This window comes from Equus przewalskii, chromosome 4 (genome assembly GCF_037783145.1).
Source record: "Equus przewalskii isolate Varuska chromosome 4, EquPr2, whole genome shotgun sequence".
NCBI classification, from domain to species: domain Eukaryota; kingdom Metazoa; phylum Chordata; class Mammalia; order Perissodactyla; family Equidae; genus Equus; species Equus przewalskii.
The window spans coordinates 68,058,663-68,078,251 of NC_091834.1; the positions used below are offsets into that span (position 1 = coordinate 68,058,663).

The window sequence follows — 19,589 nt, forward strand, 5'->3', positions numbered from 1 at the left end:
GTTTATTCTTTTTTGCTATTGAGTTGTATGAGTTCTTTACATATTTTAGAAATTAACACCTTGTCAGGTATATGATTTGCAAGTATTTCCTCCCAGTTGGTAGGTTGTATTTTCATTTGTGATTGGTTGGTTTCCTTTGCCTCGCAGAAGTTTTTCAGTCTGAAGTAGTCCCATTTATTTATTTTTCTTTTGTTTCTGTTGCCTGAGGAGACATGGTATTCAAAAAGGTACTGTTAAGAACAATGTCAAAGAGCATACTGTCTGTGTTTTCTTCTAGGAGTTTTATGGTTTCAGGTCTTACATTCAAGTCCTTAATCCATTTTGAGTTAATTTTTGTGAATGGTGTAAGATAGTGGTCTACTTTCATTCTTTTGCATGTGACTATCCAGTTTTCCCAATACTAGTTATTGAAGAGACTTTTCTTTTTCCATTGTATGTTCTTGGCTCCTTTGTCAAAGATTAGCTGTCCATAGATGTGTCAATCTTATATTTTTTTTAAATCTCTTACCCTGTGTCTTATAGATATTAATTTCTTTTTCCTTTAATAGATTATGGTATTGCTATTTTGATTCAGAACCTGAATCACCTGGGAAATGTATAGCAAAATGTCTCAATATGATTTATTGAATAGTCTGTTCTTTCTCAAACGAAATGTAACACTTCTAATGCAATAAATTTATATACATGTAAATATGATCTATTTGTCTAATATACACAAATATCATAGCATTTCAATTATTAAAGTTTCATACTGCATTTTTGCCCCATGATTTTTATCTTTCAAGAATTTTGCTATTTTGCATATACTTTTCCAATATGAATTTTAGCTTCTCATCGCTACTATCCATGAACAAAAACATTAAGCTGCAGAGGCCAGCCCCATGGCCTGGTGGTTAAGTTCAGCACGCTCTGCTTTGGCATCCTGGCTTCACAGGTTCAGATCCCAGGCATGGACATACACCACTCATTGGCCACGCTGTGGTGGCGACCCATATACAAAATAGAGGAAGATTGGCACAGATGTTAGCATCAGGGCTAATCTTCAAGCAAAAAAAAGAGGAAAATTGGCAATAGATGTTAGCTCAGGGCAAATCTGCCTCTGCAAAAAAAAAAAAAACAAAAGTTTAAGATGTGGATAGAGATACATTAAATGTGGAGATTAACTTGTGGATAATTACTTATAATGTTAGGTATCCCCATTCATGAATAAGCTATATTTCTACTACATTTCTACATTTATTTAAGTCTTATACATCCTTCAGTGGTTGCATATCTTTGTAGCCTCTTTTTTTATTGGGATGTTACACATTTACTTTCTACTTCATAACTACATACTATTTATTTTTGAGGCTACTGTGAGTGGGATATATTTTTTATTAACTATGTTTGTTGAAGCTTTAGAGATCTGATGTTCTTCTTGAATTCAGCAACTTTCTCACACTTTGCCAAATGATTCTTTTTTATGTCTGGGTAGATGATCATCTATTCTTTACATCATTTATTTCCTTACTTTTCAGACCAGTTATTTCTACATTATGTTTTACTATAAGAGGTTAAATAAGAAGAATTTTATTATTTTTAAAAGTTTTAATTACTTAAAAATTTATATAATAAGGAATTTTATATTATATTTTAAGGAAATTATACCTATGTCTCTACATATATTTTTAAATGTTGTCGGGGCTGGCCTCATGGCCGAGTGGTCAAGTTCTCGTGCTCCGCTTCTGCAGCCCAGGGTTTCACAGGTTTGGATCCTGGGCGGGGACACGGCACCACTCATCAAGTCATGCTGAGGCTGCATACCACATGCCACAACTAGAAGAACCCACAACTAAAAATATACAACTATGTACCAGGGGGCTTTTGCAAGAAAAAGGAAAAAATAAAATCTTTAAAAAATAAATAAATGTTGTGATCTTTCCTTTTTCCTTTTTCTCTTTTCTGTTGTTTTGAATTGACAAAAGAAACGTTATTAAGTGATCTGTTCAGAATTGCTATCCTTGCCCTCCAGAAAAAGAGCAATCTAATCTTTTAGAAGGCAGAGACTCATTAACAGTAAGTAAGAAAAAACATCTAGATGAAACATTTTTTTTTTAAATAACTTAGTACTCATTTTTAATAAAATCTTGCCATTGATTTCACAGTTTTATTTTCCCTTATATTTTGAACATATTATGAGTTATTATGCAATATTTTGTTGCTAGTGCGATGGGGTTGATTCCAACTCCTAGTGACCCTGTGTTCAGCAGAGCAGAACCCTATCCCATCTTTTGCACTGCCCTCTCACCTTCCGGTGCTATATCAGACAATATTCTGTTGCTATTCATAGAATTTTCATGGCCAATTCTTTCAGAAGTGAGTGACTGGCCTTTCTTCCTAATCTGTCTTAGTCTGGAAGCTCTGCTGAAACCTGTCCACCATGGGTGACCCTGCTGACATTTGAAATACTGGTGGCATAGCTTCCAGCATACAGCCATCACAGGTGACAACTGACAGACAAGTGGTGCAGTTCCCTGACCGAGGCAGCGACCGCGCTGAATCTGAACCACTAGCCCACCAGTGCTGGCATCATGTATTATGTATACCACTAATGAAGCCAAATAATGGTAGGTGGATACAATTGAAACGATATAGCCAAAGGACAATTTCTTTTGGCCATAAATAGCATTACCATAATGTCCAGCCTTAACAGAACAGGGGAATTTGATAAGAATTTCTTTCTCTTTCCTATAACTGAAAGATTATTTTACTTTAGGAGCATCATGTTTTATATTCAAAATATTGTAGGAGTTGTTATATTTTCTCTTAGCGTTGTCGTTAGGGGGAAATCATAGGCCAAATTTTTTTATTATTCTTTTATCTCTTGTAGATTGCCTTTTTAAAAAAAATATTTTAGGATAAGTTGTGCACACTTTCCTAAATCACTAATTCAAATATTCTCCTATGATGACTGCTCTATTGTTTTGTTTTTTCAATTTATTTGACAATTCATAGTGTATTTAAGTGACTGTTTTTCTTCCCTGCTTACCTCTAATGGTTTGTACTTTCCTGTCCCGAGTCTGGGATCACCAATTATTTAAAAGGGTGCTAGTGTCATTTACAAACAGATCTGAGGGTTTGTGTGCTCACTGGTACTGTGGTAATTTTGTCTTCTAGACCAATTCAGAAGACAAAGCTAAGAGATATATATATTTGTTATCTATCTACCTGTCTATTTATCTATCATCTATCGCCCATTATCTTTAAAAGCATAAACCATGAGCCCATACTGATCTTTCCGATTCCAATTTAACACCCCAAAGCTCATTCAAGACATTCCTCTGACCATATTAGTAACTCTCTTCTCCAGTAATGAGAAACCTGGCTCCTATTCTCCTCAATATATTTGTGCATTTGTGTCCACCAACCACACACAAAATGTATTTGCAGAATTGCTAACCCATACCATTGAGAAGAAAATTCTGACTAGAGCTAAGTATAAGTGTGCATCATTCTCCATGCTTAGATTGAGTATATAGACTCAAAATAGTGAGTTCAAAAGTTACTTGTGCTAGTTCTTCACTCGGGTTATGTTATAAATTTGGAATTTGTTTAGGTTCATACGTTTCTGTTTACATCCCATTGGTTATTTCCTCATTTTGTTGCTTTTCTTATTTGTTAAAAGTATGTAGAATGTACCATGATTCCCAATATCAAAACTGTACAAAATGTGCACTACGAAAATGTGCACTCCACCCGCCAGACATTCCACATTCACACTGCTTTTGTCACTAACCAACCTCATTATTTGCTGGTTTGTCCCTTGTATTTCTTTTCTCAATAAATTAGTGGATACGTGGATATTTTCTTATTTCCAAATTTTATATTTTACACAAAAGTTAGCATGATATGTAATCTGTATTGCACATTTTAAAAAAAATTAACAACATAACCTGGAAATCTCTCTGCATCAGTTGGTAGAGATCTTCCTCATTGTTTTAAATAACCACCTAAGTCTCCACTGTACCTTAGGTTATTCAACCAATCTCCCAAGTATGGGCTTTAGGTCATTTCCAATATTCTGCAAATATAAATGATGCGTCTATGAATTAGCCTGTGCAATTTTATTTTCTTATTATCAGGGTGAATCTTTAGAGCGAATCCTTAGAAAAGAAATTGCCGGATCAAAAGATATTTTCAAATTCTCTGTTAAGGTTGTATCACGTTATATTCCCAGTGGCAACAGGTCCTCTTTCCCCACAGCCTCACCAGGAGAAGATGTTTTCAAGTTTGTTTTTTGATTTTGTTTTTGTTTTTTGTCAGTCTCGGTAGGAAAACACTGAAATCTCAGTGTAGTTTTAATTTGTATTTCTCCTATTATGAGTGAAGCTGAATATATTTTCATCTGTTGAAGGACGATGTTAATATATCTTTCTTAAAATTATTTGTTAATTTCATTTGCCTAGTTTTCTAATACGATTTTTGTATTTTTACCTTAAATTAAAAAAAAATTGTATATTGTGGCTAGTATCCTATTCTTGTGATATGTGTTGTAAATATCTTATACCAAGTTGTCATTTTGTCTCTTGCTTTGACCTGTGATTATTTATCTTTCCAATGCAAAGATATTTTTTATTATCTTAATTTAGTCAATGTCTTGATTTCCTTTTTGTCCAACTGGATTTTAGGTCTCAGTTAGAAACCTTTCTCAGTGCCCAGGTTACAGAGGAATTCACCTATATTTTCTTCTAGGACTTATGTGGTTTCATTAACAAATAACAACATTTAGATCTAGGACCTATTTGGGGCACATTCTTGGATATGTTGTGAGATGGAGATTTAATTTGCTCTTTTTCCAAGTGGCTCTTTTTCCTTGTGATCTGAGATGGCTTCTTTCTCGTGTACTGACTTTGCATACATATGGGGGTCACTCTTTGGACTCCCTGTTCTACTTCACTCGTCTGTCTGTCTATGCATGTGTCAACACCACACTGTATTATTTATCCAGGATTTAGATTCTTTACTATCTGACAGTCTAGGCTTCCCCTACCCGCCTCCCCATAGCTTTTTTTCATTGCTTTTCTAGATATTCTTGTGTATTTTGCTTTCCGTATGAACTTTAGCATCAATTTGTCTGCCTTCTTAAAAAAATTGCTATTTCTATCAAGATTGTGTAAAATGTATAAGTTAACTTGGAGAGAACTGACCTCTTTGTAATACGGGGTCATCCTACCCAAGAGCCAAGGGATATTTTTCCATTTGTTCAAATCTACTTTTGTGCTTTTCATGAGTGCTTCAAAGTTTTCCTTACATAGGTTTTGACTACTTCTTATTAAATTTGTTCCTAAATATTTTATCTTCTGTAGTGATATTGTAAATGGCACTTTTGGTATAGTTACACATATTTTTTTGTTTGTGTGTAGAGAAGCCGTGATTTCTGGTGTATTGTAAAGTAACGGATTTCCTGTTAAGAACAAAGCTTCAATTCCTGAAACAAATTTCACATTGTCATAGTGTATTGTTTTCTTGCTGTGATGTTATATATAATTTTTAAAACAATATTCATGCATGATATTGCCCTATTAATTTCTTTTTTTTTGGTGCTATCACAAATCTCATTTTATTTCACTTATTAAAAAAAAAAGAGTTTCTAAGTTTCTCTCATTGTCCTATTCTCTGAAACAACTTATACAGCATTGCAAGAGCCTGGTTTTGGTGTAGCAGCAGAATTTCCTTCTGAATCTGCTTGGGCCTGAAGATTTTTTTGTAGGTAGTTCCTTAATAAAGTTTTCTTCAGTGGAAATTGGTCTATTTGATCTTATTGTCTCTAATGAGGTAGATTTTGACAAACAGAATACCTTCCTTTGAAATTATCCATTTTACCTACAATTTCAATTTCATTGCAGAGAAATCTGCAAAGTAGTTTCATAATTTATTTAATTCTCTGTGTTTTAAAGATTATATCACCCATGTATATTTTTGCCTTCTCATTTTTTATTGGTTAGGTTAGAAATATGGTTTGCCCATTTTGTCATTTTTTCCTAAAAATAAACAGGATTTGGGGTTATTTACACTTTTCTATTTCCTACCTTATGAATTTTTACTTTCTTCCAGAATGATAAAATTTCTGAAACAACACAAATCAAAACCTTACTCCCAACAAACCTCAACCTCACTAGGGATGAAATAGTCATAGCATCTACTCTTCTTTCTTCATATCCTGTGGTTTTGGGGGGTTGCTGCCTCTGAACAGACATAACAGATTAATGTGAATTAATTTGCCATTATTGGCAAAAAAGCATTCATAAATCAGCAATTTCATATGGTTCAAACTTTGGATGATAACAACCACTTTGAGCCACGTGCTCTTGTTGCCTTAAAAATCAGTTTCCAGGCGCTGGCCCATGGCCGAGTGGTTGATTTCCCATGCTCCACTTCAGTGGCCCAGGGTTTTGTCTGTTCAGATCCTGGGCACGGACATGGCACTACTGGTCAGGCCATGATGAGACGGTGCCCCACCTAGCACAACCAGAGGCACTCACAACTAGAATATACAACTATGTACTGGAGGGCTTTGTGGAAAAGAAGAAGAAAAAAAGAGGGAGAAAAAAAGATTGGCAACAGATGTTAGCTCAGGTGCCAATCTTTAAAAAAACAAAAAAGTTAGTTTCCACACATTATAGAAAGAGTTGCCCTGTTTGGTTTGCTGTTAGATATTTTTGTCTGTGAGTCAGAGGAGAAAGAAAGGCAAAAGAAGAGGGTCAGAGTGTTCACTTACATTTTTTTTTCTGAAGAACTATTTTTGTTTTGTTTTGTTTCATTTTTCGAGGAAGATTAGCCCTGAGCTAACATCTGCTGCCAATCCTCCTCTTTTTGCTGAAGAAGACTGGCCCTGAGCTAACATCCGTGCCCACCTTCCTCTACCTTATATGTGGGACGCCTGCCACAGGATGGCTTGCCAAGTGGTGCCATGTCCACACCTGGGATCCGAGCGGGCGAACCCTGGGCTGCCGAAGCGGAACGTGTGTGCCTAACCACTGTGCAACCAGGCAGGCCCCCTGAAGAACTATTTTTTAATGTGGAAACTGGGTACATCAAGAAAAAAAATTATGGCTGTATTTTAAAGATTTTTTTCTCAGTCCAGATCCATATACCTTGGTGCAAAGTCCTCCATTATTCAAGACAATATCTATTCTTTTATGCTGGATTTTTAAATGATATTTCTTTTACAGTAATTTACCAGTAAGTTGAGAGAGGCTGTATCTAATCTATATCTCCTTGGCTGACAAAACTGAAATTGGTGTCACCCGTAAGAAAAAGAGAAGCCTGGAACTACAATCAGTTTAGCAATTGCATACTTAGACCTATTGGTATTTACTGGGAAAAAAATCATATGGAATTTTATAGAAGAGGGATAATTTGCCCTAAGTAGTTCCAGGGCCTGGCATGATAAATCTGGCTGCCTACATCGTTCAAAGAAACTAGGAAGACCTCTGTCTTCCTTGGCTGTGCGGGAGTTGATTAGTGTGCTTCATGCAGTGGCAACCGGGAATTTGGAAGCCAGCTCTCTTCTATTGGGGGAAGGATCCATATGGAGAGCATTTGAGATTTTCAGAAAGTCATTTATTCAAGTGTCTTAGCACAAGGATACACTTGAGGATGCACTATTGTTTTTGTTTGTAATGTGTGCATCATTGTGTTAGGAGAAAGGTAGCCATTTGTAGCATTTGTTTTTTTCTTATATCTCAAGTTTCAGAATTCTCTTAGTACTAGTAAATATTGATACACAATTTAATGATGTTGGAGATTAAGTTTATTTATATGCATGAAATTCAAACTAACAAGCATCCTTCAAATAGGAAACTGGTGGGGAGCATATTAAAAAGTCTATGAAATAAAGAAGCAAATATGTCTAAGGAATTTTATTTTACCCTAAACTAGTATCAATCTAGAAATATGTTTTTTGCTATATCTATATAATTATACTTTGCAGCTATTTCATTTCTGGCCAGTGTTCAGGTAATGAAGAGTTTTTTGCTTTTTATGGGTCCAGAGACCCATTTTCAAAATGGAATTGACTCTTTCAAATGAGGAGTTCTTTTAAAACGAAATAGCAGAAAAGTGTAGAAATATGGAACATAGGAAGCAAACTCATAAAGTCTCATTTTATCTAGAAAGCTCCACATTTTAGTTTCAATGCCTCTTTCTTTCCTCTAAATAAAAGGAAATAATTTGCAATATTCAATTTAATGTAGTGTTCTAAATGGCCAAGTGTCACAAACAATACTCTACATCATAAACAAAAGTGTACAGTAATTGTCCTTGGAAGTTGGAAGTGAAATGCATCATAATAAAGCAAAATTCATTATCCTTTCCACAGGCTTGATAATGTTAATGTGCCTCAATTGTGTTTAAAGCATAAGCAAAGTACAATTCTGCTGGGTTAACTTCCTTGTGTTTGACTAAATGATTCAGGGAATAAAGAAGCTTTTAAATTTGATTAAGCAGTTTGTTTGAATTTCACAAGTAATATAACTGCGATGATATATATTTTCAAAATCTTCACCTAAAAGTTTTTTGACATGATAGAAAACCTTAGTAGAAAAGACTTAGTAGAAAACAAAAGTAAAATGAAAGCAAACATAAAAAAGGCAAAAGAAGGGGAACAAAATTATGTTAATACCAGATACAGTCTAAGATGTTTTCCATACATCACACATATTTTCCCTTTTCAACTTTTTGAGGATGCACAATGTCCAATTTTGTTTTGTACAGTCTAAACTGCTACTAGCATCATGTAATGCATCCTTTCCTTGTTTTGTTGTCTCAGATAATTTTCCATGTTTTCCAGCTTTATATTTACTAAGTCCATGATCACGGTAAAACAAAATAACTAAAAATAAAAATACTAACACTACACATGGAAGAAAGTCCTTGGAGGTGACTGCACCAAGGCATGGAAAATGGATAATTCCTCACTGTCTTGAAAGAAGGAAGTCCTTACTAATAAGCTTCAAACACTGTGGTAATGTCTGAGAAAGTTGGTCAATAAGGTTTTCTATAGTCAGTATATGAAATCTCATCCATATAGAGCCACTGAGGTGACAATCCAAGAATTGGTAAAAATATCCACCAATGAAGCATGTTATCATTATCATCAACTGTGCTTCAAATCATTGGCTTGATGATATATTGAAAAGACCTAAATCATGCTGAGAAGGTTTCATTGAGGTCTCATTTCTTCATAATAATTTGGTACAGAGTTACTGAGTTTATTCTAGTCTTCTGTCTTCAGCTCTCTTCCTTTCTGTGTATTTTCTCCTCTGGTGGAGAAGTAGAGACCCCAAGACAGGTCCCAGGGATTGCAGAGGGAAATGTTTGTCTAATGATGGAATTTCCATTGATTTTAGAAATGTAGCAATAATTAAAATGTGGAGAATAAATTCTCTTTTAAATTTATATTGAAATTTTTAAAACATATTTTATTCTGAAGCCACTAGGAATCATACGACATTGTATTACAGGTGTTACTTTGTATAAAAATGTTGTTTTATTTTAATTTTTGTTACGTGGTCAAGTGCAACAGACCCTATTACTGGCTGAATAAGACAACCAGCTCCCTCTGAAAGGGGCTCATTAGGTGAGTTAACATTCCGTGTAACCTATGGAATGAGTTTTACAGGTATCCCTCTGTGAACCAATTATATCTCCTCTGTTATGAAATGTGTGAACATGGAACGTGATGACTCAGTTGAATTTGTCATAAATTATATTCCTCAAGCAAACTGGGTGATTTGAATTTCTGTTTTATCTCTCTCTATAATAATGTAAAAATAATTGTACTTCATATAGGTATTGTAGGGTTTAGTTAAAATTTACGTCGAGCTTAAATTAAAGTCTATAAAGTTATGCATGGGAGTCTTGTTTGTTTATATTGCTGATATGTTGTCCACACAGGTAAAGAGAATCAGGATGTATTTCACACAAGAAACTGTGATTTTAGGGAAAATAATTTTGAACCTGAAATTAGAGTCCTTTTGATCTTAAGAGTGGAGTCATGGAACCTCTCTGAGCAAGTTTTGAAACCTCCCTGAAACCTCAATTTTTCTTTTGTAAAGCTGATAAAGCAGCATTGACTTCAGATGGTTTCTGTAAGTCACACATGCGGCAGTGTTTATCAAAGAAATATTTTGAGTGGCTATTAAGATATGGAAACACTGGGAGGCTCCCAGAGGTTAGGGTATGCAGTAGTCCAACCCAAGAGAGGACGGTGTATGAGCTGGCAGGGATGCATCTATATATTCTCAGGGGAATTTATTCTATGGTCAATAATCTGATCCATAAGAAAATGCGAAAGATTAAGAGCGTAGGCTGGTGTCAGAATCACAGAAACTGCCTAGATCTTGCAACTCAAAGAGCAATCCATGAGTCAGCAATATCAGCAATAATTGGGAGCTTGTTAGAAATGCAGAATCTTAGGCCCCATCCCAGACCTACTGAATCAGAACATTAAATTTAGCAAGATGCTCAAGTGATTCATATATACGTGAAAGTTTTAGAAGTAGTGGCCTTGACTTTGTGATGTAGCCTAGGATGCTTGCTCTTGATCTAACCCCTTGAAATTAGCAGTAACCAAATACATCTAGGAGGACTGGGCCAGGAAGTCCTGGTAGTATTCGGTAATCTTATTCTCCCTTCTCCTATCCTTGGATCCTCCTACGTGCAAATCTCCCCAAGCACAGACCCATCTACCGACCCCATAACTAGTGACCAGTATACCTAGATAACTAAGTCATTTGCAGAATTTATGTTCTGTATGAAAACAGGGATCTCAAATATGACTTATTTGGCCATATGGTCTGCTTTTGTTTTTGTTTTTAATATCCTTACGGAGGAAGACTTGCCACCTTCATTGCTGCCTTACAACTACTGAAAAAGGCATTTAAGAGTCTCAGAGGAGGTGCTGGAGATCCCTGCCAGAGCCGGGCATATTTTCAGGGCATAAGAATCTTATAAAAATAAGATCTCAAGGCCCCAAACCCTCAAAGGCTGATTTTCCAAGAATCTTCATTTTAGCAATGGACTGCACTTTGTTCTTTTATAGATAAGTTCCTCATATCCAGCTTTATTCAAATCTGTAATTTCATCTCTCTAGGAAATGAGTGAATAGACTGGCCAATGAATACCTCTTTCATTCTTTGTTATCAGAAACCTCTCTCTCTGTGAGCAGGCATTAGGGACTAACGTTTAGGGCAGTGCTTTTCATTGAGGTCCATGAACTGCTTGCATCAGAAATAATTGGTATGCTTGTCAAAATGTCAGGTTCCTTGGCTATACCTAACAAACCAGAATCACTGGCTGAATTCGGCATTGTTTCTGTTCCCCCACGAATGTCTGATACATAACCAAGTCTGCAAACTACTTCTCTAGGGCATTAGTTCTTAACCCTAGTTTCATATTGGAATCACCTGAAGAAATTTTCAAATATACTCCTACTGGGCCCCAAACCCAGTGCCTCTGATTTATTCAGTCTGGGGAATGGGATGGGCAACCATCAGTATTACATGTCCTATAGTGATTCTAACCAGTTTTCTGGCTAATATAGCCTGCAACTGATGATCACAAAATGAGTCTCCTTTCATGAACAATATTCAGGTCAACATTGGTTCTTTGCCATCCTGCGTAACAGCACCTTCTGTACCTGAAACCCTTTCTGATGTTCACCCAATACCCTCTTCGCTGCCCCCTGAAAACCAAATAGATTCTATCATTGTAATTGCAGACCCGTGAAGACATGTCCATCTTCAAATCAGAAAGAGAACAATTCCCAGATCTATTCTCACATACCTTGCTTTTGGATTCATTATCCTTAGCCACTGTTCCTTGCTTTCACAGGATTGTTACTGTATTTCATTTTGGAGAAGTGAAGCATATTTGAAGTGGAGGAAATGGTGCAGTAAGAGATATCTCCAGCAAAATGTCATAAGTGACTTCTTTTAATTCATGAAGCAGGTCATGAGTAATAGTAGGAAGACGTGAGATTCTTATTCTGTTTCCCTCCAAGTCATTTTAGCATTCACATGATGTAGCTTCTTTGTCAAAAGGAAATAGGCAGAATTGTCATTATAATTAGCACAGGTGCACTTTGATGGATAGCTATCATATTAAAAAGCTATGTCTAAATCACAAAGATTATAAATAAAGTAAGAGTCCTACTACAGCTTGACATAAAAAGGAACTTTGTAGTTCATCCTTTTGTAAAGTAAAAAAGGAAACTGGCTTCTATTTTTTCAAATACGTGTTTTAGTAAATTGTGTTGGTTTACAAAGAAAGATGTATATTTACTTAGCCCCAATAAATTGACGTAATATATTAGCCGAAAGAGATCTTAGAAATACTCTAGCACTCCTTTACTTGTTTACAGGTGAAAAGATAATAACATGAGAGATTCCGTGACCTTTTTTCCACTTTAGTTAGTGGCAGGTTCAAAACAAGAATTCAAGGGTCCTCGTTCCTAGCCAACGTTCTTCCCTCCCCCACGCTTCCCTTTGTCTTTGAAAGGATAAATGGAAATTAAGTATAGGAATTTGAACATTTCGATTCCTGCCATGAAATCAGGTTTCTAAAAGGTATGATTGATTTTTAAGGTGCAAAAGATCACTAATGCATGAGCATTTAAATATCTAAATTGGATGTAATAATACTTTTTACTGAAGATTTAAAATGGCCTGTGCTTTTAATGTTAATAGTTTTCAAACACCTACTAATAAGTAGGCCAATTAATGCAGAATGAATACTTAGCACCATAATTTAAATAATGTGGAAGTTGGATGTGCTTCTTATCTTTTCTTTTCCCCTTCATTCTGATTAACTCTCTAAGTAGTAGTTTGCATCTGGTAACTTCTCTTAGTTACATATTGCTTTTGTAGCGCAGTTTGCAAATAGCGTAGGATTTGAAGCCAAGTTCAACTTAAAAAATACAGTCTATGGTCAACAGTATATTACAAGGTTCAGTAGAAAGCAAACTGATGGAGGCTTGGCAAATTACCTGAGCTCTCTTCTCCTGATTTCCTAATTTGTAAAATGAGACTTAGAATAACTACTTCATCAGGTGCATTGAGGGCATTTTATTAGGTACTTCCTAAAAGCCCAAAGAGAGAATGGGGTACACAAAAAGAGAATGTGGTTAAGTTCTTAGAACATATTAGATTTCTCCTCTTTCTCATTCCTTTTTTAAGAGATAATTTGGGTAAGGACTCAATATTTACATTTTAAAGATCCCATTCAAATTGTCCAGGGCATCTTTTGCAGGTAATTGATTTTGAGATGTTTTTTAAAGTAAGAAAAAGAAAGGTAGCCTCTTGACTAGTCTGGGTAGAGTAGGATTAAAGAGCAATTAATGCAAAATAATTATATTACAATAATTTTTTTAAAAATTCTATATGAAGTTTTATCAACAATAATAATTTAATCCTGACATTCTACATTTAAATAAATGAAACCTTTCTTGAAATAAAGAAAACTTGTCTATGGAAAAGTAAAGTGCTTTCTCATGGAAGTTGGACATTCCTGATAAATTGGATGGAAAATTGAGAGTCTGATTCAGAATACTAGGTGTGAAAGGTTAGGAGACATTATGGGTGTAGGTGGACCAAATATTGTCATAACAGGAAGCCAAGACTCAAAAAGAAGGCAATGTACTCAGAAATACACTTAGTTTAGAGCCAATTCATTAGTAAGTGAAAGGAAATAAAAATAATTATCTCCCTGATCATAGTAGACTAATTGTTCTACCTTTGCACATTTGCAGATTAAACATTTTTCCTCATTATCTGTGAGAAACCCATTTAGCTAGTGAGCAAACTTAGCTACCTGCTCAGCAACTGAAATGCCAAATAGCATTTTTGTTCTATATGCATTATTTCATATGCTATAATGCTTAGGTTGTGATTTTAAAACAAAACAAGTTTTTAAGTGCTTCACATTTTAATAGTACACACAAAAATACAACTGGCATTGATGTTAGGAGTTAATACAAAATCAAGAAACTCTTAGCCAGACAATATGCCTAACAGCAAGTATTCACTAATTTAGAGTGTTGCAAGGATATCCCTTGCTTATGTATATTTGGGGGGGGGGGGGACACGACTCCATGCTTTCCATCCTCCATGGAGTAGAAGGACACCCAGTCTCCTTCCTCCGAGGGTCTTAAGGAGGGTGTCCAAGGAGGGAGAAAAATTCCTTTTAGTCATCGATCCAACATCTCTGAGCAATTAGGACAAGCAAAGATCAGCAGACAGGGGTGGGAACAAAGGAAAGAGCTGGTCAGAATTCTAGTAACACCTCCCCAAGCCAGGAGTCATGGGGGGGACTCTTCATAGATGGGGAGGAGGCCACAGCCCCCAAAGATGTTAGCAAGTGGACAGTGGAGGATGTCTGCAGCTATGTAGTGGCCTGTCTGGCTGTGGAGAATATGCATGGAGAGCGGAAGGTGGGGACATGTCCCTGGGGCAGAGCTAGGGCACCTGCCTGAGATGAGTCAGAGCTCCCTCTGGAAAGGAGAGGATGGGGCGAGATCATTCCCCGGTGTCTCTCCCCACCCCAAATTTCCCCTCTGCAGAAACACTGTGTGGGGAGGGGGAACACTTGCGTGTGCTCCCCTGTGGCAACCCCTTTGCCATGTCCCTGCTTCTCCCTTCAACACTGGGTATGCCCAACACAGAGGAGATTTTTGTTTCATTTGAAAATTTTTCCTGCAATCTGCACAAACAGCTCCTCTTGGCTCTACTCTCTCTGGAAAGCCTTGAGACACCCCGGGACATTCAGCCTTTGCTGGTCTGGGGTCTGGAGGAATCCAGCAGGTGGGCAGGCACTGATCCCAGCACTCAGGCCCTGACAACCCTTCTTCCCTAGTCAGGTCTTCAGAAAACAGAGGATCCCCAGGGAGACCTTGTTCCTGTTGACTGAGGAACACCTGACCACTATGGAGCTGAAGCTGGGGCCAGCTCTCAAGTTCTGGGCCCAGATGAGTGCCAGCTGGGAGGGGAGGGGTCTCCAATCTTAGGAGGGGGCAGCACTGAGGCTCTTCGGGGCTGAGGGCGAGCAGCCCAGTAGGCCCCCACCCAGGCCTGTCTCTCTGCAGGTGGCCAAGTGCCTGGCCACCTTCTACATGGCCAGCTTCCACCCCTCCTCCTGCCCTCGTGGCTTTGCCACTGCAGCCACCAAGGCTTTGGGCCCCCAAAAGGGAGCTCACTTCAGGAGAGCAGCCCCTGTCCCCAGTGAAGGCTATGTTCCCCTGTTGGGGGGCATCATCCTACTGACAGAGCCTCACCCAAGCAAGAGAATTGGGACCATGGCTCTGCTCCCAGGAATTGCAGACCCCTCTCAGCCTGTGCGCTGAGCTGGTGGGTGGACCCCTCAGACCTCCCATCCCCCTTGCATACTAACCGCGCTGATGCAAAGGCCCCTCCTTCCATAGCTTATTTTCCTTTTGGTTTTGGATGCAAAAACACATAAGAATTTTAAAAACAAAAACATGTGACTTAAGAAGAAAGGAAGACGTTTCCAAAGACTGTCTGGGAGTGACTGTAGAGGCTGGTGCAGATGGCCTGGGGATGGGAACCTAGGCCCTGCACTGGGGCTCGGCATCCTGGGCAGCTTGAGACAAACCGAAGACAAAGGAGGTGGAAGAGGCCAGGAGGAGACATGTCATGCTACACGGGTCTTGGCTGTGCCCACAGGCTCCCTCTGGAAGTGGGACTGCTCTCTGCGAGGTTTTCAGCATCCTGACATCAGGCGAGGGGACAGGGCAGAGCCCCTCTCCGGGTCAGCTTCCCTCACTGGGTTGATGTATCTCACCCACCGCTGTGAGGTGCAGTGGTAGACAGGCTCCAGGGTGCTGGTTTCCATGCCCAAGGCCACGGCTCCAGGGATTGGCACAGCTCTTGGTACTTTCTTGTCTTTTATGTTGTGAAAACAAAGCCACATTCACCATCTACTGCCCTTCTCCCACTGCAAGGGTGCTGACCTCAGGGCCTATGGGCTCAAGGGGGTCAGGAAGCTGCATGCCAGCTGCCCGGGAGGTGGGAACACTGTATGGCAGCCCTCACAGGCCCCCAGGCAGGCAGCCCTCACTCCTCTTCAGAGAGCTGTAAATCCTGTAGCTCATCCTTCAGCCTCTGAGCCAGTTGCCACAGCATCCCAGGGTTCAGCCCTGCCTCTGTATCTAGGCTTCCATCCTCTGAGTTGCTGACTACTTCCTCCTCCTCCTCCTCCTCCTCCATGCCCTGCTGAGCTCTCCAAGGGGGGAGTGGGGAGTGGGGATGCAGGGGACAGGCAGGCATCCGTCTGTTTGTGAACTCCATAATACAGTCCTGCTCAGCACTGTCCAAGTCTAAAGGTCCTTGAATTCCACTCAGTCCTCATCCTTCCTGTCTTCCACTTTCTGCCATTTTATCTGTGGAAAGTTCAAGTCTTCCAGCTGCTCTTTGCCACTGATCCTAGCTGGATCTCTTGGTCCCTCAGTTTCCGCCACTGGAAGAAACTAGTACCTGGTGAGTGGGATCTCCTCCCTGGTCTGTTTCTTCCAGGCATCCACTGCGTGCTGGTCAGACACACCAAAGGAGACCCTCTGGCGGTGGCAACGGATGTACCCTGTATTCTCCTGCACCTTCTCCAGCAGCTGGTGCACCTGCCTACAATAGCTGCCCACTCTGCTGCAGGTTGGTGGGCAGTGCCAGCTCTGGGAAAGTGATGCCATGGGCCTGGCTGTGCAGGGATTCAGGGTGAGTTTGTACAGCTGCTCCACCAGGCCACCCCAGGATGCCCTCTCCTGCAGGTTGACCTTAGACAGCTTCACGATCTGGGTGAAGCATATGGGTGTGGAGCTCATGGGCCCCGGCCTCGTGTTGAAGCCTACCTGCTGGAAAACCTCGAGGATGAAGGGCAGTGCCTTGATGACGGGGCTACTGCTCTCTGAGAGCAGCCTTGGGGCCCGCATGCAGTGCATGGGCAGCGGGCAGAAGCTGGCAGTCGGGACCAGCTTAATGCAGCTAATGATGCCTTGGGAGAGGGGGTAAATCGGGGGCTGGAGGGCTTGCTGGGACAGACGATGCTGAGGGTGTGGCACCACAGGTAGAGAGAGTACACCGACTGCCAGTTCAACTTGACTGTCATGTCTCCTTCTCGCACGTGGTCATGGAGTTGCAGAAGTGGATGGCAGCTGCTGGATGGAGAGGAAGGCATGCTGGTAGGTGCCACCGGTGAAGGGTGAACAATGTGGTCAGGGTGTGCTGCATGAAGCTGAGGAGCGGCAGGGCACTGGGGGAGGTGACCTTGCAGTTCCTCAGGTACGTGATGTACATTTGCTTTAGGACAGGGCTCAGAAAGATGTCCGTCTTGTGCCGCAGACTCTTATGAGGACCAGGAAAGCCAGGACTCGTGGCCTCTCCTCACTTGTGCTCCATGGGACCACCGTCCTATTGGGAAGCATGTGGCGCTGTGTCAGAAAGGTCAGGTAGCAGAGCACCACACTGCTGACTTGATGGAGGACAGCTGCTGCTACTGTCACCTCTGCCATGCAGGCCACCAGTTGCATGACTGAGCTCAGGTAAGAAGGTAAGACTTGATGTCCAGATAGAGGCCTCCCCTCTTACGCCCCACGCCCCACCGCCCCCTTGGCAGGCTGCTGGACAGCTGCAGCACCTACTGCTGTCTTTTGGGACCTTTCCAAACAGCAGCTTCTGGTAGCAGCCAAAGGGGCCTGGGAGCAGAAGGTGATCAGAGCGTTCAACACAGCCCTGTCCAAGACATGAAAGTTTTCTGGCTTCAGCCACTTCCTGGTCTTGTTAGGTGGTGGCCCCAGCTGCTGGGAACACCTGCACAGCTTCGTGAAACCACTCTGGAGTAAGGCGCTGCTTTGCCACTTACTTCAGTCTCTTGACCATGGTGAGGGTCACTGGGGCTGAATCCCTCTTCTTCACTCTGGGGACCCTGTCCTCACTCGTTCTTTCAGCATGTCTGGCGGAGAGGGGAACTGCTTCTCTTCGTCCTTAGGGCCGTCCTTGTCACTAGAGTTCAGCAGGCTCTGGTCATTTTCCTGCAGAAAATTGTAGAACTCCAGGTCTCTGTCCTTTAGCTGAGGGAGCTGGTCCTTGTGCTCAGAGGCATGGCCTTGACATTGATCAGACATGGGGCTCCCTTCTGGCCCATCTAGGCTCCATGTGGCTCCTAGTTGTCGCAACCACTGGGGCTCCTTCTGGCTCGATTCTGACTCAGCAGAATCAAAGCCTGAAGCCAGGAACTCCTCTACCATCAGCTCCACCCGGCCCCTCCTGCGGCCCCATGGCACCGCCAGGACTTCCGGTGCTTCTGTCCACTCCAAATGTTGAAGAAGGGATGAGGGGCGTTAAGATGGCTGAAGTTGCCTTCCCTCTTCCTTTGAGAACATCATGAAATACAGACTCCAGTGCACAGTTACACAAGGTTGTAACCTGGAGAAGGCAGGGTACGAATCTGGCTCAGAAACAGAAGCTGTGTAAGTTTTTAAGAATCAAGTTCTTAGATAGAGGCTATCAGTTCCAAGATAATTTTGGTTATATTACAAATCAGTTGCAGTCCCCTTCTTTTGTTTTGAAATGCAGTTGTATACCCTTTGTCATTGGAAACTGGGCATCTGTAAACTTTATAAATAATGAGCCTCTTCATGTTACTTCAAATTTGATTGGACAGAATTAGATACAATAGTTTTGAAAATTAATTTAATCCAGAGGAACTTTCTTTGAGAAGGAGCTCGATTGAGACGAGGATGACAGAAATATGAGAAGAACATGTTTAGAATCCACACTCATGCAAATCACTACCTGATAGTAGCCACATAGATGGTCAGTTGGGTTGTGGCATCACGTGTCTGGAATATTCTATGCAATAATAATAGCTACCAGAGGGTTGCAACTATCTTGGAATGCTGTCTTGAGTTGGAAGCATTTTTCCCTGTGTTATAATAGGTTAAAATCAGCCAAGAATAACAGATACCTCTTAATTCTAACTTACCGAATGAGACAGGCAGAGACAGACAGAAAAAGAGATAGAGAGAGAGTGAGGAAGAGAAATTTTTTTTTAACAAAACCTGGAGTGATTTCTTGGCTATTGACCCTATAAAAATTTTAGTTATGGCTGATTTTAGTGATCAATGAGACATTTCAAAATGCAGAGAGATTTTTGATATCAGAAATGTACCCCAGTTGGACTACTTGCAAAGATTTGTGGTATAAAATTTGAATATATAGGCTAGAAAACAGAATGGAAAAGGATGGGTTTATAGACAAAAAAAGGAGTTCAGAATAAACCAAGAGTTATCCAGAAATGCTTGTTTCTCATTAAATCATGAATCTGCACCTGATTTAAATACAGATATTAACTAATTTATCATTTCTAATGTCATCAGAAATCTTGATTGAACTAAGAAAAGAGAACAAAGGCAAGAAAACAGAATTCCTCTTTGGATTCTGCTGTAAAACATTGTGCACATATTTTATTCTATTCTCCATAAAGCCCTCATCTATAAAATGGTCCTGATACAGTCTTATAAAATCAACAAAATTATTATCTGG

At 39.9% G+C, this 19,589-nt stretch overlaps 1 pseudogene; it reads right to left on the minus strand.

Annotated features, from left to right (window-relative positions):
• Positions 1-16,109: 16,109 nt before the first annotated feature.
• LOC103566122 (nucleolar complex protein 2 homolog pseudogene) lies at positions 16,110-18,292 on the minus strand (annotated as a pseudogene).
• Between the last annotated feature and the right edge of the window lie 1,297 nt (positions 18,293-19,589).